This window comes from Anser brachyrhynchus, assembly GCF_964034855.1.
Source record: "Anser brachyrhynchus genome assembly, chromosome: 3".
NCBI lineage: Eukaryota > Metazoa > Chordata > Aves > Anseriformes > Anatidae > Anser > Anser brachyrhynchus.
This window is the reverse complement of record NC_137696.1, coordinates 11068075-11094918: the sequence shown is the minus strand read 5'-3', so window position 1 is coordinate 11094918 and position 26844 is coordinate 11068075. Positions and strand designations below refer to the sequence as shown.

At 47.7% G+C, this 26844-nt stretch overlaps 1 long non-coding RNA gene across 1 annotated transcript; it reads left to right on the top strand.

The window, feature by feature from the left end:
* On the top strand, positions 1–26838 carry LOC308191486. The gene is made up of 3 exons (XR_013948040.1): positions 1–4657; positions 5009–5084; positions 9363–26838. It is a non-coding gene; the product is annotated as an uncharacterized lncRNA (long non-coding RNA).
* The last annotated feature ends 6 nt before the right edge of the window (positions 26839–26844 follow it).

Genomic DNA, 26844 nt, shown 5'->3' with positions numbered 1-26844 from the left:
GAGAAAACATCCTGCATGACTTTCTGGTGTGGGCTGGGTAGAAAAAAAAAAAAAACAGTCAACATTTTATTTAAGGAATTGCACTGATCCCTGCAGATCTGTCTTACTTCATTAGTGAGCCAAAACAACACGTGTGGGCACTGTGTGGTTGACTATAATAGCAGGAAGGTAACATAACCCTCTCTGCACGTCTTGAGAAATTTTATAAACTTAGCAGGCTATTAAAAAAAATCTTTGGGGTCAACTTTCCACTTGTGCCTTTAGCTCTTGAAAAAGTACTTTTATGGTTTCTTCTAATATATAGGATTTATCTTCAGTTCTGTGAAGAGCTTTTAAATTTAATCCAGTGTTGAAGTAGTAATTTGTTGCTACTGCTTTATAACAGGCTTTTCTTTTAACTTTCTCAGGATGCAGGCTCTTTGTACAGGCTAATCTTTAACACACAATGCGAATCTGTGCTGGATATCTCAGTTTTGGACCTCAGATGTCCTTAAAATATGAGGAATGAAAGTTGGTAAGTACGCTATGATCAGAATGGTAAAATGAGAATTGTCTGCAAGTGACACTCCAGGGACAATGAGCTGCTGCTTGCTGCAGCAGTATTTCAGCAGAGAGTATTCTTCACTCATTGTCAACTTGGAAAACTGCTGCACAGTAATTATTTGTATTTCACAGGCATTAAGTTAATAACTTTTTCAGGATTTGAGCCTTTTTCATGTGCGTGCACTGATCTGCCGGTGCACGCAATTTATAGAAGTCATTGGAGCTTTTCTGGAAAGTCTGTAATTTTTATTTTTTTTTTTAACTCCATTTAGATCAGCATTTTTTACATTCACCTTCTGTTAAAATTCATCTTACTTTGGTATTAACGTATTTATTTTTCCTGGTGCAGGCAGTGGTATAGGCTGTCAATGTTTTTTTCTGAGAGAGAAAAAGTGATGATAACGGAAAAGAATTCTACCCCCTATTTATTTTAATCTATGTACAAACAATAATTTTTTGTTCGTTTGTTTTTAAACAAGAGTTTCACCATTCTGCCTTAGATGCACATCTTTCTCTTTTTTTATTAAAAATAGTATTTTTGATCCCAGATGATTAATGAATATTTTATGCCAGATAGAAGAACATACTGGGGACATGTTTCAACATAGTCCAAGCATTTGAAATAATGCACAACAAATATGAAATAGTCTCTCATAAATAAAGATACTGGAGTTGCAATATTAAAAATGGGAATAGCTCTGCCTGCCTTTCTTTTATCAGGAACATTTCTAAACTAGATTGTTATTGTGTGAGACTTTTTGGCAGCTATGGCTTGGACAAGAAATTTTGATGCATCTACATGAATTATATCTGCAGTTTATATTTTTATGTCTGGGGAAAAAATCGATACCTTTATACACTGTGTAAATTTGTTCTTGAGGCACGACGTGCTTCACTGCATCGCACTTCTTCCACGTTCCTGTTAAAAACCTGTGCCTGGGAGCACCGTGCACCCAAATCTTTTCTTAGCCCGTCTCAAAGCACGCCAGGGACAATTACCCGCACACGTCAGGCAGTCGGTACTTCTGCTGTTTTTTCTGCCAGCTACCACTGTGCAGAAGTTAATTAATTACAGACCAAACCGTATGCTTCAAAAAGAGCAAACCACAGCCCAGAAATATTTTTAAGCCATAAACTGGGGAACTTTCAGGTATGGCAGCGTATACTGAGATTTTATAGGAATGATTTAGTGAATATTAGAGCATATTTTGTACTGCATTGTTTAGACTCAAGAAGGCATAAAATCTGTAACACCTATTTATCATGCAGCTATTTTAATGTAAACATTTGTCCATTTAGATGAAGTGTTTTCATTATTAAGCTAATTTCAACATGTTTCAGATAGACTGATGAGTTCGAAGCAGAACACTTGCTGATGAGAAACGAAATTCTGTCTCAGCTCAGCCTGCTGTCAGATACATCTTCATTAGTTTTTGTCATTCACCGATGGCAAATGCTCCATAAATGAGATGACGATCAGGTCCGCCTTGATAACTTGCCTTATCTCATTAGTTTTCACATCAAAGTTAATCAGCAATGTGAATTGTAATTGCTGGAAGAGACAATGCAATAGATCACTGGGCCTTTTTTTTCTGTATGGCATCTTGAAACATCAGCAGGCTGGTGTGAGTAGATAGGCTCAGAAAGAAAATGATGTGGAAAGCATAATAAGCAAGCTGCTCAGAATTAATGAGCTTACCCAATAAGAAAAGAATAACCAATCAATGTGAGTTGGGCAAATATAATTTAGGAATAATTGCTTGATTGGTTGTCTATAGTAGACTGATTTGACCACACACAAGGATTAAGAATTAAGATGTCAAGGCAAAAAATAATTTGGCAACTGAGGGCATGTAATTTTTTGTTTCCTTTCCTTTATGACTGAAAGAGATTGCTGTTTGATATGTTATTCCCCAAGAATGAAAACATTAGACACAGGCTGTTTTCTTTTTTCTTTTTTCTTTTTTCTTTTTTTTTTCTTTCTTTTCCTTTCTTTTATGCTTCTTTTATAATACAAACTCTTTCAAACCTCAGTGGGGATATTTCAGTACAGGACATTAAAAATGAATAGAGTTTTAAAAAAAATCCAAATGTTTTCATTTGTAAGCGTCGCATTGAAAAAGGATGCAAGTTGAAGGTGCTGTGCATAAAATGTTTGCTTCCTGCAAAATGATGTGCTTGGGTGTTTGCAAAACACAGCAATTATTTGGTCCGAATCTGAAAAGCAATTCTTGCGGTAGGCATGCTTTTAATATAATTTTCCCTACAGCCATTCACCAATTAGCAAAGAACCCTTATATTCTTCTATCTAAACTATTGGGAAGGTTCAGCCAGAAGGTAAATTTGCTTTGATCTACATTACACCTAATTGAGTCACCACCAATGTCTCTATCCCAACATCAAGAAATGTGAAAATGTTAGATTATTTCACTGGGGATTAAACCTAATTTTCGCGTGTTCTGCATTAACCTATTAGGCTGACTCATCTGCATTGCTAATACAGCTCAGGCAGCTGTCACTGCTAAAGAAAAACATGATCACGCAATCCTTGAATGAATGATTCCAGCTCTGATTAGTGTTAGTGAAGTTAGCTGAGCCCTAGTGATAAGGAAGGAAAATTCCCAGGTTGCCAATAGCTTTGAAAATTATCAGACTGTGGGCAAAAGCGCACCCCTGACTGCAGGCCTCCGTCCAAGCGTGCACCAGGTGACATTATTTAGGGCCGTCTTTTTCGGGTAGCTGGCATTGGCGCTGCAGAAATGCGCCTGTTTCTTTCAAGAGGCCAATGCCACGGGTGCATATTAAAATGCTAATGGCAAACCACCTGAAAACAACCCGAAACAGGAGGCGACACGTCTTCCCCCCTCCCCACGCTGGTGCCTCAGCCTTTGTTCCTAAAGGGCATTTCTAGAAGTGAGCGGAGGGGAGCAGCCGCCAGAGGTGCCAGGCGGGCGCAGGTCGTGGCATGTGGGCATGCATCCCATCCCATCCCACCCCACCCCACCCCATCCCCACCACACACTTCTCGTGAGCGCCCGGGTCCTGGTCATGGTGGGGGCCGCAGGAAGGGCACGAGCCCCTGGCTGTCCCTGCAGCGTGGCCGCACCGCACCACATTGCTCTGCACCGCACTGTTCCGCACTGCTGCGCTGCACGCTCCTGCCCATCCCTACTCTTTGTTCGTGTTGTGGCAGGCGCTGCCATCATCTCAGGCCGCTGCTCGCTTCTTTCTGCCTGTCAGATTTAAATAGTTAAAAAAAAAAAAAAAGCAACAATGACACAGCCCCTTGAGATGTGAAAAATTTTGGAATGAGTTAGCCTCCTAGCAATAGAGCGAGGAGCCAATTTAATCCGATTAGTGCCTCCCAACAATAGATGCTCCTCACTCGTTGTGGACAGAGGCTTTCACTTTATTTGTTTCTATTAGCCAAGAATCTGAGATATCAGAAAAGTGGAATTTTGCCCCTGCCAGACCGCTTCAGACAATCAACAAAAAAACAAATTGAGGAAAATAGTCTAATGTGTCAATATTTATCTTCTTGCCCTAATTGTCTGCAGAGAGGACTTGTTGAGTGTGCAAAGTTTGCAGTGCCGGTTTATCTCTGTGCTCTTGATTCTCCCCATTGTATGGATATAGTGGCAGCTACTCACAATGTAGTGATGTTTAAGAAGGGCAGTAACTGCAGAGGCATAATAGAGGCATTTTAATGGAAAAAGGCTTGCATTTGTAGACCAAGCTGCAATGCTTGATAGAAAATGTAAAAAGGCTTTAAACTGATATATATATATATTTATATAAATTTACAATTTATTTGTGAAAGCACTTGCACAATCCCCATTGAATTTGATAGCAAGAAACTCATTTTCAAACACTTCTGAACACCTCCTCCTTTCCTCCGGACTGTGATATTGATGTGATTTACTATTAACAGCATAAACCAGTGCCACTGGTGGCCACCCTCCTATGCACACAGCCGTGGCAAAGCTTTGGCAGCCAGTGCTGCTGATGGACCACGCCGCGCCACAACCGATGGGCTGTGCGGAAAGACACGGCACACAAGGGCATAAAGGAAAATACCACCACGCATCACCGTGACGTTCAGGATGCTCACGAGGTATGGCTGGAGGGGAGCGCTGCAGGGTTGTTAGGGTGTGTTGCCACCTTTTGCTGCAGGGAAGAACAGCAATCCCCTGAGCAGACCCATGCCACCTGGTGAGGTGCAAGGGGGGAGCTTTAATACTGTGGGTCCTGCAAGAGCTGTGGGTGGAGATTTTGTCCTTCTGTCCCCAACCCTTCAGAGAAATCATTGCTTCATTGGCTCCATGGGTGGGCAGTCAGCACACCTGCAAGGGTGGGGGCCATTCCCCACCTGGGGCCCATCTGCTTGGGAGAACAGGTCAGGGTGAGAGGCTCCCCAGCGCTACCCCAAAAAGCTCCACCAGCAGGTTCTCTCATCCCAAAACAGGATTTTCCCCCCACTGCTACAGTGATTGGCTCCAGGTGTGGACCAAGCAAACACAGGAGGCGGCTGCTGGTGACGAGTAAGTGTCCGCATGCAGAATATTCTGGAACAGGTATTTCACTTTAAATTCATGCCCTGTCTTATTCCAGAATATTTCTCCCGTATAGAGGAGCACTTAGCTGGGGTCTCTGCTTGCTGCCATGCCGGTGATAAGATGGATTGGCTGATCTAATAGGTCTTTTCAATCTCTGATTTTGAAAGCTAAGATTGGGAAATTAATTTCAGAAAGGTCAAAACAGAGCAAGGCTATCCTGCTGCTGTGTGATGGATCCTATTTTTTTTAAATCTATCTATTGAAGAAAAGGTTAGTTATTCAGCATCCTGTTAAAAAAAAAAGAAGAAAAAAAAGAAAGAAACCAAGCAGAAGGAATACAAAAAGTCTATAGATCTGCTGACCCATTCGCAATCTTCAGTTAATGAAAATGCCGCGGAATAGGAGTGGTAAGAGCCCGCTGCTCTGGGAGGCGCTGACCCCGCCGGCTGATGGGAGCTGAATGCTGTCAGCCTTCAAACCCTCTCCGATCACAATGATGAACGCTGGCACAGACGGACCAAGCGACTTAGAAGCAGCAGCAGCAGCAGTGACCACCTTGCCAGCTGCCCCAACCCTGCGCTGCCTTGTGCTTTTGGATGCTGCCACCAAAAACTGCTGCGCTGTGCCAGGTCTGCCCCCACTGCGCTGTCCTTGGGTTTTTAAGAGTAATTTCCAGGAATTCTCAGCAAACCTCAACATTAACTTAACGGTAGAGCTTGAGGTGTAGGCCTGCCAGAATCAGACGGCGGCTTCGTTCTGGGTTTGCTCAAAGTCACTGAGGGGTTTTGGAAGTTGTGGTATATGCTGATGGAAAGCTGAATGTATTTTTCTCATTGAAAAATATGCTCCACAAAAGAAAGAGAAGGGAAAAAAACAACAACCAGAGTTCAGGTAGATAATTCTCTTCTCTTTACCTGTTTCCTCCCAACATACAAGCCAAAGAGTAAAATTTAAAAATAAACTGCTTCATTTTTTTAAAAAATAGAAACTCTTGGGGACAGACAATTGCATGCTTATGGTGGGTGGTGGAGTGGATGGGGGGGAATCACTTCTTAGAAAGAAAAGAGATTTGTTGTTTGTTTTTTGGTTGCTTGCTTGATTTTTCCTTTTCTCCTGGTGTATAGGAGGAAGGAAGCTCACGTGCAATAGTTTACTTCTTAATCATAAAAGCTAAGATGTGCTACCTCCCCTTACCCTGGTGCCAACTTCTGCTGTTGAAGAAACCTTCTAATTTACCCTCAGCAGATAAATTAGAAATCCATGTTTTTAATGTTGAGCGCCTCGCTGGAGACATCCAGCCGTATGCAGGGCTGGGCTGCGGGCGCGTTTTGTTGGCGCCTTGCTTCTCTGCTTCCTGAGGCTGGGAACGATTTTAATTTTTTTCTTGATTTACACTGGGGCTTGTAAACTGTTGCCTCCCGCATACTGATTGTTAGTGATGTGAGGTCTGTGTTGCTTCACGTGCCTCTCCCGCCCTGTGTGTGCGGATGGAGGTGCAGAGACCAAGCTGCAGCACACATCGGGAAGGCGCTGGCGGAGTGTCCAGTCTCGGGGAACCAAGTGGCAGTGCTGGCGCTGGCTGGGCTGGCCGTGGGGCTGGCCCTGCACCGCACACTGCGCTGCAGGGGTTGTGGTGTTGGGGAGCAGGCAGAAAGTAATCACCAATGATGGGAGTCAGGGGGCTGACTGAGACCCTCATACAGATGGGCAGCTCCAATTCCTCTCTGCAAGTGGCATGGAGGGGCTGTGGAGGCTGCTGGCCATGCACTGCTTGGTGTGTACCTGCTGGGGATCTGTCGATGGAAAAATGTTTGCAAGCAATGTGGGAGTATTGCCAAAACCTCCCACTTTGTTTCAAAGCAAATTCACTTTGTTGGGGCTTAAGCCAAATTAAGCCATTATAAATGGAAACATCGTTTGTCTTGTGGTTTGTGCTGGTTTTCCAGGCCAGTAAACAGCAGCATGAGTTTATTTCTGGTTGAGATTTAGATGTCCATTTAAAGTGGAAATACATCTTTTTGGTTTTCTGCAACTGCATTGCCAGGACACCAAGTGGTGGAGACAGCGAACTGGCTGCCAGCGTGGCACACTCTTCTGTCCCGTGACACAGGCAAGCAAGGTGCTGCGGGGGAGAACAGAGGGATGCACGTCTGGACACAGCAGGGTGCTTTTACATGATGGGGATCTAAGCATCAGGTGAAACTCTTACGGGAAAGAGGGTCTGGAAGAAAGGTATCTGGGAAGCTGATGCAAAGAGCAAGAGGATGTTGCAGTTTGGATAGTGGTGTCTGATGAGCAGGGGCAGCTAAAGTGAAGGGAGGCACTTCCAGAACGAGGGATGCACCTTCTTCATTTTGCTAAGGACAAAGTATAAGCATCGACCTGGCTCTGCTCTGAGCAAATCAAAGGAATTACATTGATCAAAAAATGCTTCCCAAATCATTAATTCAGCGTGTGCATGTGCAGTCACCTGCCTGCACGTATGCTCCAGTATGTATTCATGTTTCATGCATTACCCTGCCTGATGTTCACCCCTTCTGCATCCCCATGGTGACATGCAGGTACGTTGTAGATCCAGCACACCTTTATGGGGGAGAGATGGGCTCACCACTCAGGTACCAGCTGGAGGGCTGGGCCTGAGCTCTACTAACAGCTCTCAGCCACCCCAGTAAGGTATTTCTACCCACCATAGCTCAAGCTACAGAACATGATTTAAGGGCTCTGTTTGTTGCTTTGCACACTACTCTTGAGGTAGGATCCTGTCTTGAAAACCAAGGCACAGTAATGCTAATTAGTACGCTCATCTTCTCGTATTTCTATAATACAGTCTCAAACCTGGACAGGCCAATCTTGCTTTCAAGTTCACTCTTTACAGACAGATATCGAAAGCATATATATTTGGGTTTGTACCCGTATGGTAGCATCCTTAATATACATTATTAAAGCTCTCCATTTCTTGCTCTTGCAGTTTCCTGTTGCTTTGTGCAATCAGTTATACAAAAACAATTAAGCGATACAGGGGAAAATAAACAAATATCGCCAGTTGAGGATTATGTTAACAAGTTCAGTAATAAATGACAATTATTAGTCAATATATACGAATGACTTAATTCTTCTAACACACTAGGCAACACTGGAGATAAAGTATAACTTGGAAAATTGGTTGCATATTTCATTCTGAACAGGAGATGTGGAGAAAAATGTCAGAACAAGCAAACACATCTGGCTCATTAACGTGGTATCTTTTCCCAGTAAAGAATCTCAAGCAGATTTGAATGGACACCAGAGCATCTCCATAAATCAGATTTAGCTCCCCACAGAAAGTGCTGTGGAAGCTGCCAGGCATCAGCTAACCTGTCCTTTACAGTGCTCCTCTTCACTGCTAATTCCAAACACATTGGAGCAATTCATATGTAAAGATGTTCCTATAACCCCAAACGCCTCCTGCTTCCCACACCCCATACTGGCATTAGGCAAGAACTAATCCTCTGGCATCCAACAAGCAGGAACTCAAGTCTGGAAGGAGAAAAGCTGATGTTTTACCGACTTACACTGTGTATTGGCTTAAGTGGAGGAGTCCTTACTCTGCGGAGAGCTGAGGGCCACACACAGCACAGGAGTGGCACATGTGTGCACTGCCACATATGCAGTACAGCATGGGGGGCATGCTGCTGGCACATGTGGGGTGCTGCTTGGGGGGGAGGCCTTTCCTAACTCATGCTGTAGGGCTGTGAGTGCAGCCCAGGGAGCCACCAGTGGATTTTTCCTGGTTGTTGACAAGCCAGTATCTTGTGTCCTGCAGCACGACCCTGACCAGCACGAGGGCTGCACCCTTCCTGCTGCTCCAGCAGCTGGGGAAGGAGGGTGGCCATGCCTGGCATGAAAGTAGGATGGCAGGCAGCAAGGCAGTTAATCTGAAAAATGATGACTTTTTATATTATTTGTGACCCAAATAAGTACCTTCTTCAGCAGGAGTGTCCAGCCAAATGCTATTGGTTCCCCAGGTCTGTACGCAATGCCAAGGGGATGTTTATTTGGATTGTGAACACTAAAAAAGGAACTTTTCTCCACACCAGGGCCTAGGCCAGCATCCCACTGAGTTAGTCTGGTGCCCAAAAAAGTGCTGGATCAGGAGATGTGGAGCCCTAGGTGCAGCCGCTGGCTCACCGCAGCTGCAAGTGGCCTGGGCTGTCTGGACTCTGTCTGGTGGGTGGTTTCGTGTGTTGATACACACCATGCTTCATCAGCATCATCCCTCCTCAGCTTCCTCAGCTTGATTTGTTGTGGTGTCACGTCAGCACAAGGACCGACAGCAATCCCTTCGGCCATGACTGGGTGATCAGAGAGCGCACACGGAAACACCTTGGCTGAAGTAAGCTCCTGCTTCCCCTGCAGCATGCTCACAAGGTTTTGCAGAGCTTCGGTTAGCTGGAAAATCTCTGCTTTTCCACAGTAAGAGCATGCTTTGCATAAAAAAGGACACGGTTACTTCTTTAGGGACCTGGCTTTAAATTACCTTAGGTGTTTGAAAATGTTCATGCAAGAACATTAACTCAAACCTGACAAAGAGTGAGCGCTGCTAGTTGGAGGCAGGATGCTTTTTCCCCATGTGAATCAGAGATGTTGACCGTCAGCGTGGGAAACTGAACTTTTTCCTCCTTCACTGTGGCGACATGGCCAGGACTGCTGCAGATCAGAAACTTTCCAGGGTTTTTGGTCCCTGCACATTATTTTTAGAAAGACCTGGTGTGGTAAGTGAGCAGAGTTCTCATATGTTGGGGTTTGTGCCTGTAACTTCCAGGGGAGTTTTGTCCATTTCCTGATTTTCTTCCCATATTTCAGTCACTCAACCCTTACTTGAGAGAGGCATTTCATACTTAGGCTCAGACTTGCAGAGGCATTTCAGGTTTTATAGCCTCCTGATTTCTTTTTATTTTTTCCCAGGTGTCTTAGACTTCTGTGCATTCAACCACTGCTTAGAGGTAGCATTTATGTAATGATCTCAGATTAAATATGTGTTTGTAGCAAATATACATGGAAAAGCACAGTCCTCAGTGTGCAACCCCCAGCAAGAGGTGGGGGCTTGCCATCCCAATAAGAAGGAGGATGGTGAAGGCAAGTACCGTGCATTTTGGGAACAGGGAAAAGAACGGGAACACCGTGGGAGGAGTTGTTGAAGCGAAGAGGCCGTGCTCTCCCCGGGCAGAGGATGCAGGTAGCATCCCTGGCTGTGGGGCTGCTGCGCGCAGCGCGGGATATTAACCCTGGGTGGATCCCGGCAGCGCCAGGGGAATAGCTCTAAACCCAATTTAAATAGGGGGGGGGAGGGGGCTGAAGCGGGGGCTGAACATTTATTAACATCTAATCCTGTTAAGATTTTCTACACCATATGTCTGAGCAACAGAACATGTGAAATGTGTACTAATTACTCCTGCTTGTGTCATGTGTGTATATTTTATATGCAGTCCCTGACCTTTTTGTTAATAACTTCACATTATATTCATTGACCTGAAACAAATTGAATTCAGTGGCACTCACTCAAGAATTGAATTACATAGTCTTCTTAATTGGTCTCTTATTTAAATGTGGAAAAGTAACAGTTTACCACCTGTAATTTTTTTTTCCTTAAGAAATTCCTCTGGAGCATGTGCCCGCCCGCCGGGGTTGCGTTGTTGGGGAATTATCAGGGAAAACCTGAGCCCTGCGTGTGGCAGAGGAGGAAAGCTGCAGGAGGAAGCCGCATTGCGTGGCCGACCTGTCGCCTCTCAGTGCCCCTCCGGGGGCTTTGTGCACCCCAGCGCAGCCCCCGTGAGGGCAGCCCAGTCCACACGGGGCAGGCAGTGGCTGCTGGCGCTCTCTGCTCTGTCTGTGCTATTCCGACGCAAAGTTAATTGCCAAAGCTGCGAAGGAGAGGCTTACTCCTTACTTACTATATTTAACTTAAAAATGCAAATGTTATTAGTGTCCTGATCATTGATAAGAGTGCCTTTGTGCCATGCTTTAACCTCCATTAGGGAGGATTATGAGAACATCGCCACATTGGCATTTTATAAGTGTCACTATGACAGCACTTGCTGCACAAATGCCTGGCTGTCACACTGAGGTTTATCACCAGGTTTTTTCCTCCGAATGCAGACTAATAAGCCCAGAAATTACAATTGCCTCCCTGCCGAATCTGTGATAGGCGGAAATAATGATATCAGTGCCCTGCTAATCTCCTTGCCTCCGCGCTTGGCACCATCCTATTGAGTCACCTGTCATACGCCGCTTTGATGAGGCGAATTCAATCTCTCAGCTATAATGACAATGGAGCCATTTTAATGTTTGGAAATGATTATGTGAAGGTTTCTCTTTGCTCTGTCTTGGCAAGCAAACCAGGTCAGTGTTCAGTCTGTGTCTCCTGCTGCTGCTAACGACTTGGAAGGAGCTGGGCTGTATTAAGTGAATATGCCAAGTTATTAGAAATGAGATGCCAAAGGCAGCTTCCGGGAGGGGGGGGGTGGGGAGGGGAGGGCAGGAGGAAGGAGGGGTGCTTCTTTTATTTCCTTTTTCACAGCAAAACCCAAACCGGAGGAGATGCTTCATATGCACGAGCCTCTCACACGCCTGCGTGGCATGGCCACACGCACAAAGCAGCGCGAGCCTCATGGCCAAGCACAGCACCCTTATTGCCTCTGCGCAGACACCCCACGGCCCCTGCTCACCCCCACGGCTCCGTGGTGTCATGGAGCTCCCATGTTCATCCTGTGACAGCTTTAAAATAAAAGGCAATCCTTAAAATAAAACAATGAAAGAAACCTATTCAGAGCTGTGGATAGACCCTCCTGTATGCTCATGGGTTGGGCTGGCGGATGGGAAAGTTTCCTGCTCTGATGACAGGGGAGCAGTGGGGGGCAGGCTGGGCAGGGACAGCCCCGCCAGGTGCCCAGTGCTGCCTGCGTCACCCCAGCTTATCTGAACAAGTTCTTGTGGAGAAAGTGAATTTCTCTCCTCAAATGGGTGGCTCTCTGATTTCAGCAGTTTCTGAACCCAGGCTCGCCCTAGACACACAGTGTGTTTCATTTACATATGAACTGAAAAGTTTTGGTTTTTTTTTCTTCCTTAAAAGGAAAATAACTGCATTTCTTGCAGGGGAAAGGCAGCAGGGTGAGGGGGATGCTCTGGTGCAGCTGCAGTGGCTGAGGACCCTTTCCACCTGTGCTCTGGCCACCAGGTACATGCAGCTTGGCCCCTGCTCTGCCATGCTCCCACCTCTATCCCCTCTCATTGGCGGGGTCTGCGCCTGCCCTCGGACAAGCCCCTGCTCCTGCAGCCCTACTCCCACTGCCTCTCCTTCCTGCCCAGCCCCAGTGGCACTGAGATGCTTTAGAAGCCATTGGGTGCATCGCGCAGTGCTCATGCACATGTTGCTTGTGATCTGTCATCTTGCTTACAGCCAGCGGAGCCAAGAATGTACATTCAGATTTGTAATACTTTGGTAACTTGAATCACTGTCCTTGCAGAGGGCACTGGGGCTGCGGTACACCCTGCAGCTGGGCTCTAAAGCACGCCCTGAGGAGTCTGTGCCCTGCAGCCATCCCAAACACACGCAGCCCACTGGCTCCCCAGGGGCCAGGTCCCTCCCAAGCCTGCAGCTGCCTCCCCCTGCCAGGTCGGGCCTGGCCAGGGCTTCATCGCATGTGGTTGCCAGCACTCGAGACACTGCACCAACTGTGTGCCCGGCATTCCTGGGAGTCCTCCTCACCCCCTCCCAGCTGGCGCCGGCCGCTGGGCTGTTAGTGCTTATTAATACAACATTAATTTTCTGAAATCTTGACCAACTCTTTGATAAGGGAGGAATAAAGAAGCAGAATTTCAGATGTCAAGCTTTTATTAATGAAAGTGTTCAAGGCCATCTCTGGATGGATATTACAGGCTGCTTTCACCGTGCTCTTCAGTTTATGAAAAGCAATTGTTTAGCTGTATAGAGAGTATAGAGCAGAATCAAATTGACCTGCATGATACAGAAAGTAGCACTGAGCCCATTTAACTAAGGGTCCTTTGAAAGAAATCTTTTTTATTATAGATGAGTGCTGAAATTATTTCAAGGAAGTGATTATCTGTCTAATAATTTTAAATGCATGAGCGGCTTCAGCCCATAAAATTAAGGCAGAGCAAGGCAGCATGCTCGGAGAGGCGCTTGGCACATGAGGACACGGGCAGCCCTGCCTGCATTGGGGGACACTGCTGGCAGGGGATGAGGGGATGTGCTGGTCACTGCTGTGGAGACCATGCGTGGGGCCTCGGCACCGCCGCGCGGCCCTGTGTCTCCTCAGTTAAGGCCAGCAGCCTAATTAGGGCTGCGCCCTGCTGCAGCTGCCCCGTGGGGGCACATCAAAGCCTGCATGGGGAGCGCATAGGGGCAGCGCATGTTCAGCGCAATTACCGAAGTTAAGAAAACATCCCTGTAATTAGCCAGGCAACTCTAAGCACAAGGAATGGAAATTAGTCACAGTGCAATAAATTAGTTGGTGCATATATTATGTGCCGCCAGCACCCCAGGGGCCTCCTGTTTGCAAGGCTTTGGTTTGCAACCCCATGCCTCTCAATAAAGCGTTCATCCCTAGGTGATTATGTTCCAGTAAAAGGAGTTTTTAACTGAATTACAAATTTTCTTTTCTAATTCTTTTGTAGGCAGAATTGGGATCCCTCACTTTTTTCTTTTCTCTCTCCCTTTTTTTTTTTCCTGACAGTGCAGGGAGCAAAGTCACTTCCCTCCCCCTTCAGCTAATAATTAATTTTCAGCTTTTCAGGGTGCTTCAAGACCCTGCATTGTTTGCTTTAATTAGGAGCAGTAGTTAAGGAACTATTTTTGAAATCACTCCCCACTTTTGAACTATTTTAGCTGGCGTTTCTTTACTGGGGGAAGGAAAGGGAGGTGCGGGGGGGGGGGGGGGGGGTGGCAAGCAGGAAATTGGACTGTAGCAGCACATAACATTTGCATCAAAATAATACAGCCGGCAACAGAAAATCACAATCACATCACTCAGAAGGAAGGAACAGAATACAAATTAAAGGAATAATGTAAATTTTTTGCCATTAAGCTTCAATGACCATTTGAAATGGTGCAAGGCACAAAGGTTTTGATGAGCATCATCCAGTTTGATTATTCATACTTGTGCTTCTGCTTGAATTAAAGTAGGAGTGCTAGAGCCTGTTAAAGCAAAATATTTGAATTGGTAGTGAACTCTCACCTTTACTTGCATCCATTTACTTTTCAAATGAATACCAGATAAGTTAGTGCATTTTATAATCGGCCTGTTTTCCAGCGAGTGCTGTCATTACATACCAATTTCTTTTAGAAGTGCTTCCTAAGAAACATTAAATACTCACAAACAAGGCTCTGTCCATCACCAGCAGCAATCCATGAGCAGACCCAGGGCTTCGTGCCCTCCCCGCCTGCCGCATGCTCGCCCACCTCGTTAAGCCCAGCTCATTACCGGCCCAGCCACGCGGAGCTGCCCTGTGAGCACCCGAACACTGCTAGTGCAGCTGGACCCTGCCTGCCCCTGCGGTTCATGGGGGCTCGAGTCCTTTCCGTATGAAAAGCCGTTTTTTTTTTTTAAATTATTTTTTTTTAGCCAATATCACCACCATGACCCCAGCCTGCAGAGGGGATGTCTGCAGGAGCCAACCTTTGAGTGTAATCTCCTGCTTTGCAGCATCACCAATGTTACCCTGCTCTGGTGCATGCCATGAAGGGATGGAGGTTGCTTCCAGAGGGGGAAAGTGGTGGGGAAGGACAGCACTTGGCACAGCTCTCAGGTGCTGGGTTGCAAATAATGGTCACTGCATAGAAAAAGCAAGGAGAGACAAGGAAAGACTAAAAGAGGTGGTGAGACCTGTCCCAGGATACCTCAACAAGGGCCTAATGCCGACCGGCCTGAAGATGCTGGCGATTTTGCCGTTTGCAGAAATGAGAGCAAAAATGGCCAGATATTTGCTAAATGTGAAGTAAGAAGACACAACAAGGTTTTAAAACTGAGCCTTTTGTAAAGTAAACATATTTTAAGATAACTCAGTCTTCCTTTAAGAAAAAAAGAAAATCAGAGGTGAGATTTCAGGTTGCTCATATGCAAATACTGGCTTTGGATAACGAAGACGAAAGTGCCCTGGAAGTTCAGTTTTAGGTGTGCGGGTGTGCTCAACAAGGGCTAAAAGATCGCGCCAACTTACCAGCAGTGTAGCTGAGCCCTTGGTGTAAAGTTTGAGAGGCAGCCCCAGACAGGTGACTCATTTAGCTTTCTCAGGGCATTTAGGGAGTATGCACACCTCCAAAAGGACCTTTGGCATCTATTGTTGCTGCTCATTGTTTTCCACGTACACCGTGAATCTAAAGCCTCTGGTGGAGACCAGAGCACAGCCTTTTGGCTTACTTGGGCCCCACATCACCTTCTTGGCTCCCTGCAGCTGTGGGGATGCTTTACCCTGTCTCACTGAGGCATTCTGTAAAATCCCATTTATGAAAACGAGGGGGAAAAATCAATGCAACTACACAGGGAAAACAAACAAACCTCCGTTTGGGCAATTTTAAAGCAATCCATCACAAGCTAAGGAAGGCCAGGTTATTTAAATGATAAAGGATGCTGAATGAATGCATGCCTTTGTCTCTGCTGTTTTTTCCAAGGTGATCTGGATTAAAACTGTGCTGTCAGGGTTAGTTTTGAGCTGCTTCCCTTTTCTTTTTTTTTTTTTCTTTTTTTTTTCTTTTTTTCCATATTGATGGGAGGTTTGAGGGATGCAATGCCTGCAGCAACCCGCAGGTCACTGCAGATGCAAGGCTGCCCATCCCACTGCTGCCCAGCTGCTGCCCTCTCCACCCACACTGCCTGGGTGCTCCACTTCCCTCCAGCAAAGGATGCTCAGTGCACAGTGCTCTGGGCTGCAAGAAAAACAAACCAAAAGGCGGCAGTGAAGGAGTGGACATCTGCATCTCCCAGCCTGGAGACCAGGCCTGGTGACCTCTCGCAGCCCCATCAGTCCTGTTGATGCTCCACTGAGGCTCTGGGCGCCGTGAGATGCTGAGCCTGCCCATGGTACCCAGCAGGTCCCTGGGGATGGGAACGCAGGGCAAGATGGGAAAACCTCCAGGATGGGGCAGCCGTGGGAAGGGGCTCGCTCACCGTCACCACCCATGTGCATGCGGAGCTGGGGAAAGCCACTAGAAGGGATCGCTCCCTTGGGGCGTGCTGCTCCACTTTATTCATCTCTACACACTTAGTTTTGTTCTCCCCTCCCTGTTTCTTCAGCTGCTTCTTCCCTTCCCAGCACATAAAAGCCCTGCTCTCTTTTTAGGGTCATCCTTGTCCTCCAGAAGCGAAGTCCCCCAAGTTGCCCGCTGTGTGCATGTGGGCAATCACAAATTTATGGCGATGCTGAGGCCCTGGAGGGAGAAAGGCCAGCACATTTCTGCCACAAACCACTGCTTTCAGGGATCATTCCACTCGAGTGGCTAAGAAGAAAACTGCGCTCATAGAAACTATTTTATAATAGTTGAGAACTTTATAACAATGCAGTACCAACTGAGCTGATTTATTCTAATATGTCAGCATGGGGAATTGTTATTCACCAAAGCAGAAAATGGAGCTGGCTTTTCAAAGTGTTTAAAATCAAGCAGCTCTGAAGTCACCAGCCGATTATTTAGGTAATCTTTTGGTGGCCAGGCAATCACATTTCATTATGGGCAGTGCTACTCTGCAAATCAAATATTGCATATTATCAAAACAATGCTGCGCCCCTGCTGGCATGGTGTGGATGTTCAGCACTTCACATCCTGTGGCTGCTCCCGAAGGCGCAGCGTCCTCTCTCCTGCATGGAGAGTGACAGCACTGGTGCCACTGGGGCCAGTGTGAAGATGTCATCTGGTGCAGGAGGGTGGGAAGGTGATGCCTCCTCTTCCACCCCACCAGCCACATTAAAGTTTAACCCCACTTATCAGCTGCCTGCCAGGAAGCACCAGCTGATGGCTGTAAAGGTGCTGGTGCTCAGCAGGGAGACTGGGAGTGATGGGAGGGTGCGCAGGGAGAGGTGTAAGCACGGCAGCCTGGCTGGCAATGAGAGGAATGACATATGTTATGGATTTGCTCAGAAATTAGGCACATCTGCCCCGGTTTTCTCTGGGAAGGAGGATGCAAAGGGCTGTTTGACAAGGAGGGCTGGCAGCACTGCCAGGGCGAGGGACAGGATGGCCACGGGTGACAGCGGCCACCGGGCAGGGCTGTCTGCCTTCTGCTCCATGCCGCCAAGGAGCCATGCAGGGAAGGAGCCATAGCCACGCACACAGGGGCTGGAGGTCAGCACTTCGCTCACATATCTGTGCCTGCGTGTTCATGCGGCTACTGCACACACGCACACGTGCCCTCGCCCTTCCAGTGCCATGGGTGTGTGGCAGGTGTGCGTATAGCCCAATGCTGCTGACATGCTAGGGAGAACCACGTGCAACTTGGTGAGCATGTGTGGTTTTTCTCAGACTTTTCACCCCAGCGGAGGTACAAGAGAGGGCAGCGAACACAAAGGCACCAGCAGAAAGGAGATGCTCTGCTAACAGAGAGGGGCAGAGCTGGGGCAGCTTCTGCCTGCAGAGTATTTTTCTGGGAGGCACTTTTGGTGCTCGCCTCTGTTAGGTTCCACATGGGGCATCCCCAGGGATGAGGGGTGCCGAGGGTCCACTGCAGCCCCCTCTCCCCTGAGCCACAGGTGCTGGCCAGCCTGGAGCAGGCTGGGACATGGGGAGCGTGGGCAGAGAAAACCTCTGAAATGCACAGAGGGGCCAGCCGCAGCCAGCACAGGAGGAGGAGGCAGCAGTGACCAGCCGCTGGTCCAGAGCAGCTTTATTTCCCTGAGGCAGACCTGAGGGGGGAGAAGTGATCCGGAGCCTGAATGATTTCTCCATCCCCAGTTATTTTGAAGGAAAGGGAAAGGACAGGATTTACAAGCAAGCCTGAGTATTGTGCTGATGTTGCTACCAAAAAAAGAAAAGCCAACAGCTGAGAAGTGCTGTCAGGGAGAGAAGAGAGGGCTGATGAGTGCACTGCTGTGGGCTTGTGGGCTGAGGGATGTCAGCGGGGAGCCCTGGGAGCACCGCTGGTGGTGTTTCGCCTGGTGGAGGTTTGCCGTGGGGTGTTCTGGTGCCTGGTCCCCCAAAAGTGCTCCCTGCCCAGGCTGGGTGTAATCCTGGGTCCTCACCACAGCTCCTCTGGCAGGTGCCGTCCTGTGGAGCAATGTTTTGCAGTTACTGGACACCAGCTCACCCGCACGCTCAGCAGCCGTCATTGCACAGGCTTTGTCACTCCGCTTTCCCCAGGGTACCTCGCGCGGCTGAAGTTGGTTTATGCGATAAATGGGCTGGGTTCAAAAATATGACTTCTCTGAACTTCCTAACCTTACACGAAAGGGAAGGATTCCAAGAGCAATGGATAAAATTCAATTAACTGAGATGACAGAAAGTAATCTACTAAGCGAATACATCAGGCAATTGGGGGCTTTCATACCTTTCAAAAAGGAAATAACCTATTTCTTTCCTTGTTATCTAATGACACAGGAGTTTATTTCTCTAGAAGCAGTTACAAATCTACCTAATGGGGCCTAAACGCTGTTGCCAGGCAATTAGGGTTTTTATTGTGTGGCTAATTCTTTCATTTCCGTAGCTGGTGATTGTCATTACCAAATGCCGCCCTTGCAAGCTGCCCCCTCGTCAGAGAGCCCATGTTTGCCTGTGCACGCACACGTGTGTCTGTATGCATGTCCACACGCAGGCACACATGCTTGTGTGTTTGCACACATATACATGTCCATGGTGTAGTGGGAGCAGGCTCTGGCTGAAGCATGTTATTCAGCCTTTCAAGGAGAGCTGCTCCAGCTGCAAACTGGCATTTTGCTGCTGAAATGCTCCCCCTGAAGCAGGCAGAGCCCCAGAAAGATAAGGTTTTCAGGGGGGTGCCAGTTAGATGGCAACTCAGTCAGCAAGCGGGTGAAATCATCGCAGGGAACACGGGATGGGTGGCACGGTGCCTGCCAGTGCCTGATCTGCAGCGTGGGATCTGGGCAGCCTCTGCCACCTGGGGAGGCAGTAAGGTGCTCTTAGGAGACCTGGCAGTGCGCAGCTGTGGGGATGGCTGTAGGAAGGGTGGTGAAGGAGGAAAACAGCAGGCTGGGGAGCTCCCACTCAGGTGGGGATTCAGCCCCAGGGGAGCACCAGCAGGTGTTAACTGTGAGATCATTTAACACTCCTTGACAGGCTGCCTGGGTTTGAGCAGCTGGGCCTCACGCAAGGTATGGGAGTGAATGATCGGGGCTTTGCTGGGGGGAGCATGCAGCCCCCAGGAGCTGGTGTTGGGAGTGCTGTGGGTCGTGGGGCTCTGGCTGCACACCAGTGACAGCAGGGAGCTTACTTTCTTGGGAGCCAGCAGGCTTAAAAATAATAATCTCGAAACTCTTGGGCCATATTTTTTGCTTGCTGCCTGGGTAGCTGTACAGGACTGTCACCCAAGCCTGTGTAGTTTTTTTTTTTTTTTTTTTTTAAGAAGAGCTGAGTTTCCCAGGAAGCCCTGTAGTGGCAGCAGGGGATTTGGGGAGAGCCCACATGACCCTAGGATGCATCCCAGACATGTCAGGGAAGAGGGGACAGGGCAGGGTGGGGTTTTTGGAGCTCAGGGCCCGAGCTATTGACAAAGATGATTGGAAATAATCCTCTAAATTGGTATCAGGGTCTCACCTCCTCTGTAAATCTTTATTTAGGAGAAGTCTCCTTTTCCATTCTGTGGGCTGTAGCAGCTCCTTTAGAAAGTAAATGCATAGGACTGTTAAGTTGGCGGATTATATGGCCATCACCCGTGTGTACTGAGTCTGCTTAGCCTAAACCTTCCTGAAGCCTTCATTAAAAAATGAATATCAATGTTCAGTGCATCTGCAACCAGCCAGCCTGGGCTGCCCACAGGCAGGGCCATCAAGCATCCTTCTGTCTGTCTGTCCCTGAGCACCCAGGGGTGATGGTTGTAGGGGGTTCAGGGCCAACCTGTACTTGGCCCCAAAAATGACTGTGGGGTTAAACTGTGCCCTGGGGGCCCCAACTGCCACCAGATGTCCTGCACAGGCAGGGCAGTGAAGATCAGGTGTGTGCAGCATCCTACAGCTTTCACACAGTGCTTGCAGTTGCATTATCAGCTGCAACATTTTAATATGCCCGGGTAAACTAAGAGTGCGCTTAATTTCTTATCAAGCTTTTTTTTAATCGGGGGACTTTCTTTTGTGAGAATTCTTGTTTTGTGTTCTTTTGTTGTGTCAGTTTGCTGATAAAAGTACACAGTGTATTGCATTATGCTGTTAATTTTCCTTTTGGTATGCTTGCTACAATTACTTATTTTGTGTCTGATATATTAGTTATCCAGTTTTTGTAAGCTGATTTTAAATATGTTACTGCGCAAACTCTTTTTACAGCCTGTGTGGCTTTTGATTATGAATGAGTGCAGAGATACACGCAGGAGTATTATTTATATAAAATATATAAGCAGGAAGAATCTTCATAAATCACAAAATGCTATTATCCCAGGGGTTCATGACAGCCATATCTTTTTATACTGAAAACCAGAATACATTAAACAGCACAGGCATTTGAAAGGAACGTTTCAAAAACTGTACAATTGCTCTATTTATTCAATTTGTTTATCACATAGCATTTAATATCTGAAGTCTGTTTTACAAAAATAAATCTTGAAATTAAGATTTAAGTAAAAATTTATTGAGCGAAGCTACTGTATCTGCCTGTGGTGGAGTTGTTTTATGGTCCGAGGAATATGGAAATAAACAAAGCAAGCCTCAGACATGCAGGATTTAGCTGGAGCTATCTGAAATAAGGTGTCGGGGGGAGCCCCATGCCCGTGGGGTGTATCCATGCCTGCTGTAGTGCTGGGATGGGGATCCTGAGCTGAGCATCACCCCACTGTCACCCTGCATCCTTGGGTCTGGGACAGCAAAACCTGGCTTTGGCTGCGCTAATCAATAGCTGGGCCTCCCAGCTTGCTATTCCATTTAATTAAATAAATTTACCTTTGGAAGGCAAATCCATTGCGAGCAATTTAGATTCTGGTGTATTGCAATGTTTTTTGAGGTTACTAGTGCTTTTAACCACTGTCTAAAGTGCATACAGTGTTAATTAGCATATTTAGGATTAAGTAGATTTACCATGCAGTAATCATTCTCTAATTCACTAAGAACTATCTCTGGTGAATAGTGGACATTAATGACAGTTGCAAGAGCTTGGATATTACATAATCACTAATTACATTCTGCACAATTAGCGGAGACTCCTCAATGTGAATCGCTAATGGCTGATTGGTGTCAGGCGCCTGCTCAGCTGCGAAGGGACACAAATGGACTGTGGGGTGGCTCAGTACCCGCAGCCTCGCAGGTCCTGGGCTCTGCAGGTCAGTGCCTGGAGATGACGAGCACCCAGCTGCTGCCAAAATGAGGCCCAATGGGCAGCAGGGTGCTGCTTGGGTCACCCAGCTTCTTCACCGCTACTCGGGGAAATAAAGATGAGTTTTGTGCACTACCATGTTTAGCAGTTCCTTGCTTCTAATCATTTTCTCAGACAAACTAGGAAAGGCTTCATGATAAAATGCAGCATGATAAAACTTACTTATTGAGGGGAAGGATCTCTCTTGTTAGTTAAGCATGACAAAGGCTCAGGCGAGAGCGAGGTGTCTGTTATTCATCACCAGTTTTTAAAAGGGGAAAAAAAATCTTTGGATTGAATTGTAGGGATGTTTGGATCAGACCCATAGTCACTTGAAAGTGGAATTCAGCCTCCCGCATTTGTCTGATTAAAATAAGGCTGTGTGATTAAATAGTTGTTTCCAATTGCTTTGGAAAAATACCCAACTGGAAAGCAGCATTGGGCCTCTCTCCCTTCAGGTGTTAGGTGCTTTAAATTAAGATTGCATGTGGTTTTAAAAGGCATTGTCAGAGCAAAAGCAATTCAACAAAAGGCAATGTATCTGGCAACTACTCTTCTGCCTGCCAAGTGCTCTTCTCTGCGAGTGCATTGTAGGGATGGCAGATTACATCTTCTGAATATTTTTGTCTGTTGCTTGGTTCATTTTCATAATAATAACTTGCATCCTTCTCTATCCTTTCATGTTGAAGGGTTGCAAACTATTACACAAACAGACCCGCTCCTGAAATGCTGCCACCTCTGAGGGAAGACAGCAGCTTTCAGCGGTGGGCAGAGATTCCGGGGGACTGGGAAGCAGCAGAGCTGATGACAGGGATGCAGGGGGCATCCAGTGCCTTGGCCGTGTGCGGTGTCACCTCTGGAGCACAGTCATTAAGATTTAAGGCAGATACCCACTGCCTTCCTGGCATGTCCCTGAACCTTTTTTTTCTCCCACTCACTTGTCAGCACCATGCGCTGCTGGTGGAGAAACCTGCAAAGGGGGTGAGCGGTCAGCAGGCTCTGGGGTGCTGCCTGGGCTTTACAGCAGGAAAATAAATAAAATAAATAAATAAAAAATCCAAAGCATAAGTAGCCCCCATCTTCCATTCTGTGTGTGAGCTGTGCTGGGTCAGTGGGAACGCAGACTGGCATTGCAAGGGTGTCCAAGCTGCACCTCCCCACACCAGCCAGAAATAGGTCTGAAAGACCCTCTGTTCATCATCTTTTTAGAAATATACACGTATTGTTTCTCTGGTCTCAGAATAGCTAGCTGCTTATTTGGGTCAATGCATGTCACTGCTCACATGCCATAGGTAGCTAATTGCTAAATGAGAGCTGTGTTCCTGCTGGGGTGCTGCGGAGCCCCCCGAGCACGCTGGGCTCTGCGCTGCCACCCCAGCCCAACGCAGCAAGGTGGGTTTGTGAGGCTCTGGAGCACCTCACAGCACTCCTTGCCTGATTTCCCAGCCACTTGTCCTTGTCCTGAGTCTGAAAATAGTGGCCCTGAAGCATCTTGCCTAAAAGCTCTGGTGTTTGCCTGCTGGGGGCCGGGATGCTCAGCAGGCAGGTGCTAATCCCTCCCCAGCCAGCAGCTGCGGAGGCCCAGCTGCTGGGAAATGACTTTGGGAGTGCTGGGTTTAGTACTGGGCCCTTCGAAAGCCTGCTTTCTGCGTGGCTGGCGCGTTTTCCCCTCTTTCCACTGCTTTCCTCCCCGTGTGGTGTGCGGATCTGGGCGCAGGGCAGCATTTACATAAGTGAGGCTGGTGAAAGCAGGTGTTATTCCTTACATTAGCAGCAGAACATTTAAATCTTAATGACTGGCATTGTTGTCTAAAAGACAGTGTTTTTCCTGCTGAGAAACTGCATTAGATTGAAGAAACAGAGCTCATTTCCATTCACTCAGCAGTCTCTCTAGAAATGACATGCAGTGCTTGAAACTGTTTATTTCCAAATTCAGGCCTCCTCCGCATCAGTCATCAGCTTCAATTACCAGTTTTCCGGAGCCGAGCCATCAGGCAGTCTGACACGAGGGTCCAACCTAATTCCCACCTTCTCCAAAGTCAAGAGCATAATGTGCAGATGAAAAGGTGGAAAATAGCCTGGACTTCATTAGCATGCAGCGCCCGGCTGTTCATTTGCTTGCTGCGAATGGAAGTTCTGACACTCGGCGCCTTCTGCAATATGAGAAAAGTCCTCTTCAGAGTATGTGATGTCCTTACCCACGAGGAAAGGTCATCAAAAAGGCAGGCTCTGACCTCGCTCCCTGCTCTTCATGACTAGTTTATTGATTCCAGGAACACCTCATTACATGCTGGATCAACATATTATTGCCATGTTCAGCGACCGAATTGTTTACAAGTGTCTTTATAACCAGCAAAAGCCTTCCGGATGATGCATGACTACACTCATTTGGATGTGACCTGCCAATTATGTGTTATCCGATATGTTGCTGTGTGTCTTGATCCCTGACCAGGCCTGCTGCCCTGCATCAGCACAGTCCCATTTACTACTTCTTTCTAACGGCTCTTTGGGAAAGTGTCCATTAGCCTGTCAGTGTGTAAATTTTTTTTTTTTTACCTCTGCTACAGGAAATCTGAGCATTATTGCTCTGTCATTTGCTATGCATGAGGTTCATAATCAGTTGGGGGAAGAATTTTTTTATGGCATTGTCTGATAACCTACACGATTTGCAGTCAGCGTGCGTGGTGGGGAGTATGGCTGGCTCTGAGCCGCATGCAGCCCTGCCGGAGAGACCTGTCATATTTTATTCAGGCACGAGCACCGCCAGGCCAGTGATTTATTCGCAGGAGGGAAGGCAGAAGCAAACGCCCCCTCCTTCGCAGCCTCTCTCTTCCCTGGCTCTAAAGGTTCAATAACTTACCACCCAGCGCATGTATTTTCCTCTTCTACATATTTTTCTGTGGTTTGCACTATCATTTGCCAAATATATTTTGATACGTTATTTATCCATGGTCTGCAGCTGGGTGACTTTGTGTAGCTCACACACACACTGACACAAGAATTTCAAAAATAAATCACAGGGCATGACTACTATTTTAATCTCTCGTTACAGACACTTCTATGGCTCAATAAAAAAAAAAAGTGGAAAAGCAACTCGATATGAAAGTCCGTAAAGAGAGATTGCTCCAAAAAGAGCCACTGAGAAAGCTGCTTAAATGACTCCATTTGCTGTTCCCCACCTTTAGTGATGATTTAGTTCTTCTGGTGGTGCCTGGAGGGTCCAGAGCCAGTCAGAGACATAGGCGAAGGAGGTGGGGGTCCTGAACTGTGCTGTCCCTTAGGGTCACCTCTGCTTTGGGGATCCAAGGGAGAAATATGTCTCCCCTACATGTGCCTGGGCAGTGCTGGAGGAAAGGCCAGGGCACCACGCATCAGCCATTTCTGACCACTGGAGGTGTTTTTTCTTGGTGCTGGATTTCCATGTGCAGCCACGAGTGAACACAGTGGGACTGGGGGGGGGGGGGGGGGGTAGGGCAGCCAGTAGCACGGTTCCAGGGGTTGCAGGGAGGGATGTGAGTAGAGCATCGTGAGATCTGGGGGTGTCTTACTGTGGGAGAGGTGGAGGGGAGCACCGTGAGCCCTGACATCCGCAATAAGATGTGATGCCCTGCACTTGGTAAGCACCAGGTGTTATTTGTCATCAGTGTAATTACGTGGGAGGGGAAAGCCCAGCACTCTCCCATAAACTGTCAGTGTCACTGGGATGGACTTGGCTGGTGGAGGGTCTCCTGCCCTCTGGTGGGCTGGGCACTCTGCTGGTCCTGCTGCAGAAGGGGTTGCAGAGTCACTGTGAGCCTTTGCCAAGGAAGCAGAGTGGGCACTACAGCTCTTAGCAAGTGCTTTAACAACAGTGAGGGGGAACATTTAAATCTGTCTCTGTGTGGAGGAGATGCTTGAGAGGGAGCTCAATGCTCTGCAAAGAAGCCGTTGTGTGTTTGTCTGCCTGGGGATGCTCTCCTGAACCAGACCCGCAGTGACCTTAAATTGGTTGTTTTTTAATCCCATGCAGAATGGATGAGGGAGAGGCAATGTGTGCCTGAGGCATCCTGTCCCACCTCTGCAGTAATGATGGATACTGGTTTAAAACAAAAACAACAAACAAAAATCCACAGCAGCACCTGAAGCTGTTTGCTGGCTTGTTTATTTTGTATCTGTGGTTTGCAGCTGGCTTTCTGTAAAGCTGTTTCCTATTTGAATCAGCTGTGGGCAGCAGCTGTGATGAGGCATGGCTGAGCAGCAGGGAGAGGCTGGTTTGTGCTCAGCCACCTCAACCCGGGGAGAGCCTGGGGTGCCTGCAGCAAGGGGGGACCCGTGCAGGGCAGGTGGTGCCTCCACAGGGCTTTGTGGCCTGGTTGGAACGCAACACAATGTGTGCACGCATAGTGCTGCCTGCTCAGAGCTCTGCAAACATTAATTAAGTTGCCTAACACCCGCTGGCAAGTGTTGGTGCTGAAATCCTCTCGCTGTGGTTAAGTTCAGAGACCAAAGGGGCTTAAGAGCTTCAAGGGTGAGCTGATGGGAGCAAGGAGGCAGGGTCTCTAGTGCCCTGCCTCGCTGTATCTTCCTGTTTTTAAAAAGCACCATGCCAGGCCCAGGCTCCCTTGGAGCTGCCCCTGCTGCCAGAGGTGTGGGGCAAGCAGGGGTGTCCCATGGCAGGCTCTGTTCGAGGCTGGGTCCTGGCAGGGACCTGGGCTGCTGCTGCCCAGAGGCACTGGGAGTGACCAGCAGCTGTTATCACTGCCTGCAGTAGCAAACCGAGGGGTTTGTGCTTTCGGAGGTGCTGGGGCTGCCCATGCAAAGCATGGAGGGATGGAAAGCGGGGCACGGCTGGAGCTGGGGATGCGCCTGCATGCACCACATCCCCCTTGACCCTGTAAGAGCAGGGGCCTGGTGGGTTTGGGCAGGTAGCGTGTGGGTGAAGCCACATGGTCACTGTGTGGAGGTGATGGGGGAGGTGGGAGCAACAGAGCTGGGTGGGGGGGTGTGAGGCCCTGGCTGCAGGCAGGGGCCAGGAATGCTCTTCTTCCTCACCACAGCCCAAAGTGTCAGAGTTTGGGGGTTTAACCAGGCCCACCTTAACAAGGGGGATTTGAATTTCTTAAAGCAGCACATTTAGTTTCCCAAATAATAAAATGGGGGTTGTATTCGGGTGCAAAACTCGGGTGTTTTTAATAGAAATGGAGCAAAATATAATCTCAGGTCAGAGCAGCACCAGGCTCTGGAGAGAGCACAGTGGATCGATCTGAATGTGAA